Source organism: Alligator sinensis, unplaced genomic scaffold (assembly GCF_000455745.1).
Source record: "Alligator sinensis unplaced genomic scaffold, ASM45574v1 scaffold331_1, whole genome shotgun sequence".
NCBI classification, from domain to species: domain Eukaryota; kingdom Metazoa; phylum Chordata; order Crocodylia; family Alligatoridae; genus Alligator; species Alligator sinensis.
The window spans coordinates 1,140,135-1,154,328 of record NW_005842033.1 but is presented as its reverse complement, the minus strand read 5'-3'; the positions used below and the strand labels follow the sequence as shown (position 1 = coordinate 1,154,328).

The window sequence follows — 14,194 nt, the reverse complement described above, 5'->3', positions numbered from 1 at the left end:
GTGGGGGGGGGGCCCGGGGGGGGGGGGGGGGGGGCTGGGGTCCCCCTGTAGTTGATCGCTGTGCCGGGAAGGCGCGGGGAAGCCCCCCAGCGCACTCCCCGGCAGACCCGGAAATAAACCGGAAGTACTTCTGCTCCAGTTCCGGGTTTGCCACTGAGCACATGGAGGAACACCCCCTCCCCCCCATACTTCTGTGGAACACTCCATGCACCCCAGCACCGCAGCGATCACGAGCCGCACTGGTACCTCGAAATATGTAAAAACAACCCCCCCCCCCCAAAATAAACAACTTTTAAAACTGCGTCTATGTCCGAATCGCTGATTCTCTGAATCGGCATCGAATCTTCACTCTTCAGATTCGGCCAGATCAAATCGGGGACAGTGATCTGCATCAACGAATCGAATCACCGTCCCCAATTCAGGCCGAATCTGAATTGAATAGGGTCCGCTTTGCACACCTCTACCCCCTACTGGGACAGCTATAGACAACTGCAACGGTGGCAGTGGGCAAGGGAGAATAGGATTGGAAGGTGATGGGAATATACCACTGAGCTCAGAGAGGAAGAGGAAGAATTCTTACTTGCTTTGAGGACTCTAAAAAGTTCCCAGCTGCTGCTGCTCTGTTGTGGTCTGAAACGTGGGTGTGACTGTGCCACTGCACTGCTTCTGAATCTTCCTTTGTTACATAACATGCTTAGCCTTTGGACAGTTGTAGTTTAATTCATATATTTGGCCTTTAAAATTTGCATCCGTTTATTATATGGTGTTTCTAACCTAACCTCCTCAACCCACCCAAAATATCTACAGGAAATGTGACCTGGTGCCTGCATTTGTTTTATGAAAAAACATGTTTTTCAACTTCTGTTTTAGATTACTATGTGGCTAAATTCATTTGGGATTGGATCTTTTCCACTCTCTATAATTCCATAATAAAGCGTAGGCTGCATCCTATCACAAATGGAAAGGTTTTCTTCTGCCTCATGCTTTGAAATATTGAGCAATGATTGATAAGTTAACAGGGAAAGTCAGTCAGTGTGTTCGCCCCTTAACAATGCATTGGACCTAATACCCAAAGAAAGCTTTCTGTAGATCTAGCACAATATTTATTTTATTTTTTGATATAGAGTAGGCCATCATGTTCTCAGTTCCTGTTTGGATGGATCCCATTACTAATTTTGCTTCTTGCACAGGGGCCTGCATGGGACCACATTGTAATTACCATCAGTATTGACTATAGAAAAAAGGCATTGCATGTCCTTACTTGGGAGCACAGAAACCAAAAAAAGCCATAGAAGTCTTAATACAATAAGTTTCAACCAGGTGGTAACATTGCTCAGCAAGTAAATTGTTTCCACTATGCTGATGCTCCTCCACTTTCAGTTATGGCAAATATTTTTGAGAACTGAATTTGCAACAAGTCACATTCTACCTTTTTTGTAACAAAATGTTGACAAACTAAATAGTGGCTTTTAACAGATGCATACCAAGCACTGACAGTTCAACTCCATACTTGGAACTGGAACTCTAGTGTCAGAGAGGGCTTTTAAAAAGTACACAGACAAAAGCCAACTCATTCTGGTGAGTTTTTGTATTCATTTCTCCATCCCCAGACAACAGTGGACTCAAATTATTGTGATGTGTTGATTGATTACAGCCGTTAAGTTTCTTAGTAATCAGTTTCATCACTTATTCTCAGTTCACACATGCACCTTTGATTTCTCTTCCACAACAGGGTGATGTGGGTTGTCGTTGACTAATGAAGAATAGAATTGGTTTCGGCATGAGACAAACGGAATGCCGACACCAATCCCGAAATGCATTAATCTTTAATAATCCACATCTGCATGTTTATAAATGATATAACTAGGGGTTGCTAATGTTGATACTCCCCCTTCCAAACAGAAACTGACATAGAAGTTCGTATTTGCAAACTACATTAAAGGCATATGGCTGAATGTTCTGTGTGTGACCTTGCAGAGGGTACTAAATTGATGAAAGTTCTAAGTTGATTAAGAATATATGAAGAATTGCTAGGTTCCAGCACTGTTTTGGGTTTGCCATTGTTAGACAAGATTAAATATAGCATGATGGATCTTGTAATACAGAAGATCAGATCTGCCAAACAGTTTTTGGAGGCTGGTTTGTATTTTGATGCTTTTATTTATAATAGTCATGTTTGCTTCCCCTTATCCCCCTTTCTGAGAATGTTCTTTATGGCGTGATGAACTCTGGCATGTTCTCTGATGAGTGCACTCGCTGTATTTTATTCATAATAAGATCTGTTATGATGTTTCTCAAAGAGGATCTTGTTCCACATGTAGGTGGGGTGGGATTAGTGACATTTCTTAATAACTGGAAGCTGAAGAATTAGAACAGAGGAAGAAGAGCAGGTGCTGCAAGTTAAGTGGTCCAGTACCATATATCAGCATGGCTCAAATCTCCACCTGTCTGCAGGAACATTAAGTGGGAGTCAGAGAAAAAGGAGAAAGGATCAGAAACGGTGGGTAAAGAAGGAAGAGCTTGTCAAAAAGGGGCATAATCCCTTTGAGTAAATGCAGGGCAGCTGCCTCTGTCCTGACCCACAAAAGTAGTCAAGAATGCATCCTGGCTAGCCTTTGGCTATACTTATAGGGCAGTGCCATTATTGGCAGCTAGCTCCTGATTCAGAACTATTTCCACATGAAAATAGCTGTAGAATGAAGAAATTGAATGAGGGGAACCACAGCAATCTGCTTTACCCTGTCTTTGGTATCTCTCCTGATTTTTCATACCAAGCTTCCAAAGATTATATGTGAAATCCCAATTTATGCCTTTTGTCATGTGACTTAAAACAGCTTGTATTAGGCAGCAAATCCTAGGGAGCTATACCTAGCTCTCCATTAGTTCTTTTCTGTCTCTGAAATATAGTAGAAATAACTGACAGTAGTTTAGGAAAAAACCTCCCCTTGTAAGTTGTAAGTGCTGTCTAAAATGATCATTAATAATGAAAATTCTTTCCCCTAGAACTTGCATTAACTTCCTAAATTAAATTCTTAATGTTTTACCTTTCAGGAGTGGGAAGGATGAGATTTCATTTTGGGAAAGAGAATAAATGCAATATTAAGAGGCGAGGCAACTTCCTTATCTTTTGTTAAATGTATTTAAATGCTTAGAACGTGGATAAATGGCAAATTAAAATTTTGGTTAATTGAAATATATAAAGCAATTAAAATACATTTCTTTTCACTAGTTTGAACATGTACTTTATCACATTAACAAAGATGTAAAATAATGGATCAGGCATTCATACAGGGCTAAATGTTAAAGCTGTTAAACTTTGTTCTGAATCCATCTGTATTCAGTGGTTAAGTCACCAAAAAAACCTGAAAAAAAGACGGAATAAGAAGTGCAGTATGGACTACAGGATTTGGCTCACGAATTGGACTGTCATGTGCAGCGTACTCAGTTTAATATGCATATTAGATAAGTGCATAATTCGCGTAACTGCACAACACAATGCTGGTCCCAGTTTGTTACCTATGCCTCACATTGTAGCAAACTCTGTCTGCATATCAATTAAGTGCAAAAACCACTGACGTGCACAAGAACTTTTCAGCCTGTCTACTTTGTTAACTTAATCATACCCCATTTAACTGCATAGTTGGTGAAACTTAGTAGGAACCCTCAATTTCAAGGCTTCTAAAGCAGCCTGAAGTGACTGGTACTGTCAATTTCAAGGCTGCTATTAGAGAGGTATAAGGCACTCTGAGAAGCAAGATAAGAAGCCCTAATGAGGTGCAAAAAGCTTAGAACAGGCCTTTCCTGTAGTTAATGAGCATCGTTTACACCGAGTTGGGTAGGTACAGACTTCTGGCCTTTCTTCAGTTCTGAGGCCCTACACTTAAACAGAGTGTGGTGTTTTTTGTCACATATGAACTGCCTGTTCCTTATGTCTTATTTTGGAAATGTTATATGATACTAATTTAGAAAAATACAAATACTTAAGTGTAATAATAATTAATAAGCTCTGTAGATGCGAGACAGAACGACTGTGAATGAACTGTTTCTTTGCACAGTTGCTTTGGATGTTCTGGGCAATAGAGAAAGGAAAACGAGCGTGGGTCACTCACATGAGACTTTTAAAAAGTAAAGTCAGTGGCTTGGCTTTGAAAAGGCCTATTTAGTATGAAGCAGTGATCAAGGGAGGAAAAGGGGGGAAGGAGCAAGCGCTTTATCTAATCTTTCTCCTGGGGACCCAGGTGGACAAATTGGCAACCCTGTTCACAGCCTTTTTTTTTTCCCCTCCCCTTTGTAGCATAAGAACTGCTAATCGGATCCATGCTGCTGCAACTGTGGCTAGTTATTAACAGAATAAAAGCAGATTTCTTCAAAAGAACGGGTGGGGGAAAACGACTATACAAAATTGCAAGGTTGTTAGAATCTTAAATGCACAGCAGTCGATTTTTTTCCCCTATTCTGAATTATACGATGAATACAGTCTTTCATCTGTCACTGTGCCCATTTCTTCAGAAGGCAGCCAAATATTAAGCTTCTCAAACAAAAAAAATGTTAGAATGAGGAAAACTACTGGGGAGGAGGAGGGGGGTAGCAAAGCATGGAGGAGAAACCAGGTTTTGTTTTTATTAATTTGGCCTGGTGAGAGAAATACGAGCTCTCATCAGTAACTGTGCTCCCATCCCCCAGCCACCATCTCTGAATACAGGGATTAGAAAAGATTTAACTGGTTGCTATCCTGGGACTGGCTTCTAGCAGCCATATCTAGTGCTGTGATATCTCCCCATTTTAATGGAAATCATGCATTAAATGTTCACAGAGTTAGGCAGAGGTGAAAGTGCAAGGAAATTGATCCCCAAAATGGATTTCAGGTGAAATTGCAGATCTCAGATAGTTATTAGAATGGGGCAGTAAGCAGTGACCCCTAAATTTAAGTTATTCAATACCTCCTGCTCTAAAAAAATCTTTGAAGAGCAATAGCACTTTTGTTTTTTTAGTGTGAGGCTTGATATTTGGCAGAGGCACAGTCCTGTGACAGAAAGGTGCCTTTTGGTGATCTCACGAAAATCCATTTAGATTTGGCTAAATTGTTAGCTGCTGAAAATTGTCGCTGGCTCTCTTTATTTCACACTGCTCAGCTTGCTTTGGGCTTGCTGCCAAAAAGCCTGAAAAATTCCCTGAGCCTGCATTGCCCCTGTGCCTTACTTCAGCAGTCTAAACACAGAGCGTGACCTCTGGATGGGACACAGACCAAATAGATTCTCCTGCTGCTGCTTTCCTCTCTCAGTGTTGGGGAACATCAGCTATGTGAGGACTAGAGCAGCTTCCATTAAGGGGTATAAACAATTCTTAGTCCTCTAAAACACCATTTCTCAACCAGTGGGTCATGACCCAAAAGCGGGTTGCAAGAATATATGAAAAGGTTGCAAACAAACTTTTAAAAATGGATTCTCCTTTAAAGGAGAAAAACACAGGGAAACTGGCTTTTCCCTTGCAGGCTGGCAGATCCCAGCCTGTGAGGGGCTACTTGGGGCCCGCTATGCCCCACACACCGCCCCCCCAGCCCACACACCCACCCCCTGTCCCACACTAGGGGGTTAGAGGCAGGAGGCAACAGATCGGGAGTGGGGGGCACTGGATCAGGACTGGCCATCAATATTTACAAGTGGGTCCTGGTACAAAAAAGGTTGAGAACCACTCCTCTAAAACCCTTCTTATTAAGAAGACTTCATGCCCCCTGGGAATAGAACCTAGACCTCTAGCATGGTAGACCAGGGTTGCCATTGGTACTGTTTTATACCAGACCACCATTTTTTAAAACCTTTGTCCCCTGTCTGTTTCTGAATGGGGAATGGACTGCAAAAAGTATTGTTTTTCAGTTTATTGGTGGAAATACATGGCAATCATTTGTCCTTGCAATTCTGTTGGCTGTGTCTAGAGGTAGGGCAGTGCACAGCCAGGTTCTGAGCCAGCCAGGGAGGGAGGGAAGGAGCAAGGTGACTTTTTTTTGTGTTGGTTGTGCCCCTTGCTCCTGATTGGCCAAGGAACCCAGTAGCCCCCACTCCTCACTGCTGATTGACCAGGGAGGTGGAAGCCCCACCCCTCACCTCTGATTGGCCAAGGGGACCAGTGGTCCTGCCCCTCACCAAGGGGTTTGAATATCATTTAGCATTTCTATTACGGTGGCACTCATGGGACTCAACCAAGATCAGGCCTCACTATGGTGGAGGCCATGCAAACATGAAAAAAGGCAATGTTCTGACACTCCAACAACAAAAATGTGTTATGAACAGAGCAGATGAATTGTTACCAGTTTCTGATTTTACATACATTTGGAGGATTATTAATATAAAATAGAGAAACCAGTGAGTTTAGATGATATATTAAAAGAACTAATGTAGTAATTCAGGACCAGATCCACTGACATTGACTGCTTTGCACATTTCCAGTGACACAAAGCAGCTATAAACTTGGCTTAAACAGACAGTTAAAACTGAATTTGCGGTTGCTTTGCATTACTATAGAGCAGGGGTGGGCAATTATTTTGGCTAAAGGGCTACTTCAGGAGTTTTTGTAAGCTGTTGCAGGCTAGGGGAGGAAGACAACTGATTCTATCTGATCCTGGCTTGTCCACCCGACACCCACCAGCACTCCCTGCAGTGGGTGTGGGACGGGCGGGCCAGGGTGCCTGGGCAGCAGGGCCAGGTCCGGCAGTGGCGGAGACACTGTCAGACAGCAGGTGGAAGGAAGCATCACTGCAGGGGCTGCCAGGATGCAGAGTCCAGCCACTGCACCACTTCCACCCCACTGCATGTCCAGGGGTAGTGGGACTAGCTGCATGTGACATAACCCAGGGTGTCCACTGCACCTGGGCTGGACAAGGCCAAGGGACTGCACCTGGGCCGCAGGCAGGAGAAAATCCCTTGGTGGGCCGAATCTGGCTTGCAGGCCATATTTCACCCACCCCTGCTATAGAGAAACAAATCCGCTGGAATGCAACCTCACTTCAGAATGCTACTTAGCAGGGTGTAATGCATCATGAGATTTGAGGGCCTTTGGCTTTAGTCTATAAGCCCAGCCTGACCCAAGAGAGCAGTGAAGCACTGCTAAGGAAAGTAATACCAGCCACTTTTGCTGTGCTGAAATTAATGGCAGGATTCAAGTTATGATTTTTGTATTCATGTCTGTGAACCAGTTGAAGGTGACGCACTTGGGTCTATCACAGAACATTCAACCAGTATTGTTTACTTACCAGCTGAGCGGGCCAGAGTGAGTGCTGGTATTGAGCGCAATGGTCTGAGAAACAAGGTTCTTTGGGTAAATCCAATATCTTTTAATAGAATAACTAAAATAGTTGGAAAAATTCTTTTTTGCAAGCTTTCAGGTACAAACACCCTTCAGCCTGATGAAAGGTGTTTGTATCTGAAAGCTTGCAGAGAATTTTTCCAACTACTTAGATGGTCTAATAAAAGATATCAGTTTTACAAAGAACTTTGTCTGCCTATGTCCTTAGGCCAATACAGCTACAACCTATACCCCTGAAACATGGTCCGAGAGATGAGCATTAGAAATCTGTTGTAGTTATCACTAATAATTCCATTATAAAGATGCCTTTTAAACAGTTGAAAATGTACTTTTTCATCCAGCTGTAGGAAGAGGTTACTTAGTAAGATTCAGATGTTTTAATAATTCCAATTGTTTAATGCAGTTTTGATTTTCTTTACTGAACATCAAAAAGTATGCTAGTCACAGGTTTCTCTGCCCAAAACCTGAACAATATGCTCTCTGCCCACTTGGACTTGTAATATTTGTGGGGTACTTGCAAGGCAACACAACAGCAATTCAGATTCCTCTGTTGTAAACTTAAATCAAGACAAGCACTTAGACACAGAGGCTGCAACACATGGGCACATTTGGCAACTTGTCTTCCAGATACACCTCGAGTGGCCTCTGTTTATAACCTTCACTGACCAAATTTATAAAAAGCCTTAAAGTATTTATCCAGATTAGGGGCAAGGCAAGAGGATATGGGAAACAAAGTAAAATTGGATTTTAGAGAAAGTATATTAAAGCTAGTTTTAAAAGTGTTGTTAATTTGTTAGGAAAGCACGGGTAACGTGAGAAAAAATATTACTCTCTTTAAGTAAGCATGGGATCTGGAAGCTGAGTGGAGAGAGTGGGAAACTCATGGCAGGGCTTTAAGCCACCTATCCTTCCTTTGCAGGTCAAGGCCAGTTGCACCTCCCTTTCAGCTACCTCAGAAGGCTAATTTAAAATTGCATCTTGAAAGTCCATATTTAGCATGGCTCCAAAGTATATGCTTACCTTTAAATGCAGGATTGAAAAGAGTCTCTTGAGTCACCTGGTCCATGTCTCACTGATATAATGTGATATAACTTTGTTCATAATTTTATCAAAACATGTATTGAAACAGGTTTCTGCCCAACTGTTCTAGATCATCACTCCTCTGGTTAGGCCTCATCTTCTAATTTCCAGTCTAAACTTATTCATGGCCAGTTTATAACCTTTAGTTCTTTCGCCAACATTGCCCTTTAGCTTATATAGTTCTGTTTTTTACCCACTGATGAATTTCTAAAAAGCAGCCATATCCCCTCTCTAATTTTGTTTGCTATTATTGTATTTACTCAAATAGAAGATAAGGTCCCATCTCCCTCCTCCCCTCCATCAGCATGGGGGAAAAAGCCCTTTGTCTTATGTTCACATACGAAGGAGAGTGGGGAATAAGCAGCTCAGGAAGCCTGGATTAGGGCCGGAGTCAGACCCACAGCAACCTCCTGCCCATCCCATGGGCAGCCCCTTCCTCCCCCTTACTATCAGGTGCAGCTCAGCTCCAGGTCAGGCTGGGGTCCCTCCCAGGCATGGAGCACATGGACACTCCTTCCCCTACTTGGCCAGTCAGCAACACCAACACTGCTTCATGCCCAGGCAATGGCTGAGCTTCCACGTGCTGTGCTCCAGCATGGCGCAGCCTGAGCAGCATCTGACAGCAAGGGCTTAGGGGATGAGAAGAGGGGGTTGCAGGGAGGAGAAGTGGGTGGGGCAGAGAGCAAGGGGGCCACCTGACTGACCGCCCCCCCAACACTGCCTTCCCTGCTGTAGCCAGGGGGAGGGTGGGATTCCGGACAACCTCTCCAATACTTAAGAGGCTGTACCTGGAAAATTATAACATTTATACTTTTTCCATATATAGGATCTAAGTATTGGGGATTGTCTTATATTTAAATAAATATGGTAGTTCCTAAGTACATAACCTTGCAACTTTTGTTGTTAAATTCCATTCCAGTTATATTAGGGAATAAAGTCATTCAGTTTTTCTTGGAAAATATTTCAATCCTCCCCTGTATTGACAGTGCCCCCAAATTTAGTGTCATCAGTTAATTTCATTAGTATAATCATACTTCCTGTGCAAAACTCACTAATGAAAGCTTGAAGATTAATCCTTGAGAAACTCCACTAGTAATGTCTTTCCAGCCTGATAGTCCCCTTTTCAATACATCTCACTGTTGTCTGCCCTTTAGCCAGTTCCTTATCCACCTCTTGGTTCTTGCACTAATCCCCATCCTTTCCATCTTATTTCGCATGTGGGAACATGTTCTCACTTAAGTGCTTTCTTGAATCACTTTTTAAGGGCAGAATCCTGCAAAGTGTTGAGCATCTTCTACAGATACTGAGAATCCTCCACTCCTATTACATTGGTGGGAACTGAGGGCCATCTGCACCTTGCAGCATGTGTGCAGCATTATATAGGTTTGGACCCTAATTAATCATAATGGTCCCTCCTCTATAGTTGATCAAGTGCTTTCTCTTGCTGCATCTTGACTCTGAGGAATTTATACTCCTTTGTTAACTTCAAATTTAATGGCTCTACTCTTAATGCAATCTCCTCTTTCTACCTTTGCAGTATAAGAGGTGTGTCCCAACTGTTCAATCCAGCTTGTTTGAAAGAAAAAAGTTAACCTTTTCAGCCTCTATTTCCAACACAGATGCACATTCTCATACAAAATATTTTAAAAAGCTTAGCATAATTTTATTTGAAAATGGTAATACAGGCTGTCACAATATTATTAACCATTGAAAATAATGTCTTCCCTTTGTACTTGTGAATTAACTGTTTTTTTAAAAAGGTAATTCAGTAGGCATTTGTCATATATCCCAGGCTCTCATTTTTTGGAATTTTCACAACAAATTTAAAAAGACAGTATTTAAGTTTTTAAAGGTTCTCTTGTTCATGCAACAGTAGCTGCTTTTCATGAAGTTTTTTATATATGTTGCATTCCACACTGTGCTAGTATGCAATGCTATTGATTTGAATGGCACTCTTACTATTAAGATTTACTTGATACTATTTTAGATCTAGTGTAATATAATAGCATGTCACTGTCTATTAGTGTTACATGCGCTATTCTGTTTGCTGTGATTTTTCATAATAAAAATGCTTTGTAACAATGTGTACAGTAGTGTTCACCATGCATAAACTCTCAGAATATCTTATCACTGTAGGATAGTACTATGTAAAACCACAGGAAAACGTCAGCCCTATTGAAAGTTCCATCCATATTCCATTGAGTCAAAGGATCAAACAGTTGTCAGGGAAATAATTTGCGTTTTCTCCCCCAAATAGTTATATTCATGTTAAATAAAATACTTGTTTCATTCTTTGCAATTTGTCTTCCAAAATTAATAGAAAAATATGCTAATATAGTATTGAAAGTGGCCTCCCCAAAGGCGTTTCAGAGAAAATGTGCCCGTTCTTGTTTCTTTTTGCTGCATAAAGGTCTGAAAGGAGTGTGAATTAGTTGGTTGATAATTTATTTTTAAGAGTAATTTTTTGGTTTTTTGCATTTCTTTTTTCTGCTTGCTCTTTGCCTTTCAAGTATCTGGCATATCAAGTCTGATCTTAGCCTTGCTGAAGCACTTTTTCAAGTCTCAGGAATGTGTACTAGGAACATAAACATTTTTAAATTGAAGGACTGGGGATCTGCTGTGTATGAGGCACAGGATGCACAAAGCCCCATTAAGTTAACACACATTGTCTGTTGCAGAACCAAACCAAAAAGATTTTCTTCCTTGTGTTTATTAAACAGTGGTTGGGGGAACAGGAATAAAGAGTTCTGATTCTCTGGAATTCAAACCACTTCTCTCCATTAATTCTAATTCTGACCATTAATTAGGTTTTTCTTTCTTGATACTTAGATGGTAAGCTCTTTGGGGCAGGGACTTCCCTTTTATTCTGTGTTTGTATAGTACCTAATACAGTGGAGGACTGCCGATCGTTGCTATCACAGTCCAATAAGAATAATAAGACACAGGCTTTTTTTAAAAAAGAACAACCAACCAACCCTGAAGGTCATCTTATTACATCACAAAGAAATATCAAAAATGCACAGACTTGGGTCCCAACAGAAACTTAGGTGCTTAACTCTCTTTGAAATCAACTCCTAGTGACTGGGTGTTAGATGCAAAAATAGGAGTTAAGTGCTCTGAATACGTTTAAGAAGACCTTTAAGCGGAACTCTCTTCTTTTACTGATCACCTTTCAAAATAAAGTGACAGCCATAATATTCTAACATTTTGGTTGCTTTTGGTTAAACATATGGTCAATATCCAGCAGTAGTTTTGCAACCTTTTGTATACTTGTGCACATAACACATACCTAATCCACAAGAACCAAAACTTCTTAGTAAAATGTATGGTTCTGTTGCAAGCTAATATTTTATTTTAGGGCTCATAGTTTTGGGTCAACTGCATATTACTTACAAAAATAATATTCTTCTGTCACAAGCAAAATTTGTTCTGAAGTTTTCATTTAATAGTGGGGAATTTTCAAAAGTACCCTTTTAAATAAATAAATAGCATAGTAGTATAAATGTATGCAGGTGCCAGTCATTCATTTAATTTGAAAAAGTCCTGACTTCACATTTCTAGATGATGCAGATGAAATTGATTTCTGTACTACATAATTCACATATGCACAGTTCTAAAGTTTGCTTTTGCCTGCACTGTGCTTGTATGTCTGTATATACAGGATAAGATTCTTGCTCAGCGATTGACATTATTATCAACATAAAAAATTAGAGATTTGGAAAGATTAAAATGGCTCAGACTAAAGGTATGAAGTTTTTAGAGGAACTGCCAATTCTGTTCCTGAAGGAGATGTCATTTGGGGGCTGCACAGGGCAACAGAGATAGCTCTGCCTGTTTTTGTAACTATAAAGACTTCTATGGTTTTCAGAGGCATGCTCTAGGTTTACTTGAAATAGTCTGTCTGATACCAGTGCCCCAGGCATATGCAGCGTAAGTGGTAGTGCCATGTGTTAACATGGAATTACCGTTTGTTTACAGTCTTGAGTCACTGAATTCATTCTGTCATGCAGAAGTGTTCATTATAATATAGGCACTTACTGTCTTGCTACAGCCTACTCCTGAGTGACATCAAAAAAGAAGTCAGTATTTTATTCTCATAGGCCTTAGACTTCCTAAATGGTCTGTGGATCCAAGGCCTCAGGCACTGAATGTTTCATAGTAGCAGCATGGTTTGGTCTTTTGGAGGAAGAATTCTGCCTCCTGCAAATTGTGGAAATAAGACAGTTGTCACATCCTTTCATAGTAATGTCATCCCTCATGTGCTTTAGTGTAAACGCTCCTCATTCAAATAGCTTGACAATGTTTATACTTAAAATTATAGTTTTTATTTCTGTGCCTTGGCTCTTTATTTAATATTTCTTTTGTACCCAGTCACTGAAATGGCTGCTCTGAAACAAGGCAGTGCACGGGGCAGAAGGAGTATGTAATACTTCACTTGTCTATGACGTTTGGCACTTCATAGCTTTAAGGAAAGAGCAACCCCTACAGGCTGTCCTTAGACCATACTTATGTTTCCAGAAATAACCACCGGATTTTCATTTTATCCATTAAAAAGGCTGGCAGCTAAGCAAAAGGAAATGACGCTAAGTACACACAAATCTGTGCCATGTTTTTATATTTCTAGTATTTAAAATGAAAAACAATCTGAGAATAATCTGTACATTTTTAAGGGTAAGGAATAAAAATCTGTCTACTGCTGTTTATACCACGTTAGGCATCAGCAATTTCTGAAAGCCTAAAGTATATTTTTGTTGCCTAACCTGAGGTGGTCCTCAAGCTGCTTTGGCTGTCAAGAGCAGATGCGTCTCAAAATCAGCACTGAATGAAAGTCCCAGGAGACATCTGAGACTTGCTCTCATTCCTCCTTAGGCTGTGGCAGGTTGATTACTTGGCAGTTGCCATCTTGTAGCAGCACAAGGGTTGCTGCTTGGCCCTACACACTTAACGCTATGTTGAGGGTTGAGATGTGACCCAGAGAAGTGGCTCTCAAGTGTCATTCATCAGTACAGTAAGCATCTGCTTTACCGTATAATAGCACTGAAGGAGCTGACCTAACATTCTCAGCCTCCTGGGTCTGAAAATTTGGACAGTGTTTGAGCTCTTCATCATTTCAGGGTAAATAAACCGCAATTTATATAGAGTTCACTTTTTATGAGTCTTTTGAACGAAACCTTAAAAGTGGGTTGTATCCGATTTGCATGGACATTAAAAGTACCGTGGCATTCTTATTTGCCCTGGTGCCTTTTTGTGTATAATAAGATTCTCCATTCTCTTATCAGATTTCACAGATGCTCCCCACTTCTCTCTCAGCCCATGTATCCATTTGGTTTTTTATTCTTGCTTTACATGTGGACATTCAAATCCACTGATTCAGTGTAAGATTTTTTTTTTTAATACTGTTGTTGTTAGTCATTTCTGTATTGACTGAATTTTTCATTGGTAATATTTTTGGCAGCAATCCATGTCTGCCTGGCTGGAGGCCAGTTCAAGCTCGGCAGGATGAGCCCTATTGTTCAGCAGACTTGGATTTTGTTAAACTCTCTAACAGAAATACGTGTCAGGAGATTTGCAGCTATAAATTGGATCATGTCAGTGAGGTTGGGAACTCACTCAATACGAAATTGAACATTTCGGCATGCCTGTTGCTTAATATGTTTATGCATGCTTCCTGCTTGGGTTTAGAAAATGTGAAAAGGGGAGACCTGTTGAGCTGTATCTCTATTGCATACTGTTGGTTATTTTTCTTTGATGTTCAGCGGTTCAAAGATGCAGCAGTGTTTGAATTGTACATCACACCATTAAAGGGAAGTCATTT

General features: G+C 40.9%; 1 protein-coding gene across 7 annotated transcripts in view; it reads left to right on the top strand.

Annotated features, from left to right (window-relative positions):
* ARID1B (AT-rich interaction domain 1B) overlaps positions 1-14,194 on the top strand; it is a 445,974-nt gene that overhangs the window by 318,311 nt on the left and 113,469 nt on the right. The gene's annotated exons all lie outside the window — the stretch shown is intronic.